This window comes from Coregonus clupeaformis, chromosome 26, assembly GCF_020615455.1.
Source record: "Coregonus clupeaformis isolate EN_2021a chromosome 26, ASM2061545v1, whole genome shotgun sequence".
In the NCBI taxonomy this organism is placed as follows: Eukaryota; Metazoa; Chordata; class Actinopteri; order Salmoniformes; family Salmonidae; genus Coregonus; species Coregonus clupeaformis.
The window spans coordinates 21889192-21890933 of NC_059217.1; the positions used below are offsets into that span (position 1 = coordinate 21889192).

At 41.0% G+C, this 1742-nt stretch overlaps 1 non-coding gene across 1 annotated transcript; it reads left to right on the forward strand.

Annotated features, from left to right (window-relative positions):
* The first annotated feature begins 470 nt into the window (after nucleotides 1–470).
* trnav-cac lies at nucleotides 471–543 on the forward strand. The gene has a single exon. It is a non-coding gene; the product is annotated as a tRNA-Val (tRNA).
* Nucleotides 544–1742: the final 1199 nt, after the last annotated feature.

A 1742-nucleotide genomic window follows, 5' to 3' on the forward strand; every position in this document is an offset into this window, starting at 1 on the left:
GAACGAAATGAAATTCAAATAATTGAACTGACATTGGTCAATTAGTTGTTTAAAAAACAAGAAATTACATAAATATATTGAATTGCTCAGCACTAACCGCCTACTTCTGTTTACCACAGAGAGCTGTAGCTCAGTTGGTAGAGCATGGAGCTTGCAACGCCAGGGTTGTGGGTTCGTTTCCCACGGGGGCCAGTATGAAAATATATGCACTCACTAACTGTAAATCGCTCTGGATAAGTCTGCTAAATTACGTAAATGTAGAGCGTTTGATTCTCTGTTCTTCTCTACTGTTTATGGCTTGCAACGTACCAGGATGTTGTCTTTGGTTTTGAATCTGAATTTAGAGAACTGAATTTGAAAACGAAATCTGAATATATCTGAGAAGTTGAACATATGAAACTTTAGTCAACTTCAACGATAGTGTGTAAACGTGAGACATTTTTTCAATCTATTTCAGCTAATTATCGTCAGTTTCCGTAGTGTAGTGGTTATCACGTTCGCCTCACACGCGAAAGGTCCCCGGTTCGAAACCGGGCGGAAACAACTTTTGTCAAAATAGGACCAATGACTGCGGATTCGACTTTTCTCTGACCCAAAGCTGCTGTGCATGTGCGCACCACGTTCTGTGCATGCTCTACTTTAAGCACAGTGCTCTACTCTTAGAGAACAGGCTACTCTGAGAATGGTGCTTGTTTAATAAAGTTAGATCAAAGCTGAGTCAATGTCTGCAAGATCACATAATGATAGTATTCTACATAACATTACTCCATTGAAATACTACAATGGCGAAGCGAATTGTTTGATTTGTCAAAAAGTAATTTACATTTAACAAGAATCCCAAGTATACATGTATAATTATAAACTGGGTGGTTCGAGCCCTGAATGCTGATTGGCTGACAGCCGTGGTATATCAGACTGTATACAGGGGTATGACAAAACATGTATTTTTACTGCTCTAATTACTCTGGCAACCAGTTTATAATAGCAATAAGGCACCTTGGGGGTTTGTGATATATGGCTAATAAACCACGGCTAAGGGCTGTGTCCAGGCACTCTGCAAGAACAACCCTTAGCCGTGGTATATTGGCCATATACCACACCTCCTCGGGCCTTATTGCTTAAATATACAACATAAAGAGAGTGTCGTAGTAAATATATTATGTTATAGCTTGGTCTGACTAAAATCTTGTGCATAACCCATCTTGTGTTGGGCCTTTGGATTTAATACAATGCACAAAGACTTCTATCTTGTCGGCCTTATCAGCAGGTGGCTATGGACAACACCCACGCCATAGGTCTCTCAGTTCTCCCAACTCACGAAGTTATTGCTCTGAGGACATACACACACACCCCCCCACACACACACACACATACACACACACACACACACACACATCATCATTGTTAAACATACACACATACACACACACACACATACACACACATACACACACACACACACATACACACACACACACACACACACACACACACATACACACACGCACACACACACACACACACACATCATCATTGTTAAACATACACACATACACACACACACACATACACACACATACACACACACACACATACACACACACACACACACACACACATACACACACGCACACACACACACACACACACATCATCATTGTTAAACATACACACATACACACACACACACATACACACACATACACACACACACACATACACACACACACACACACACACAC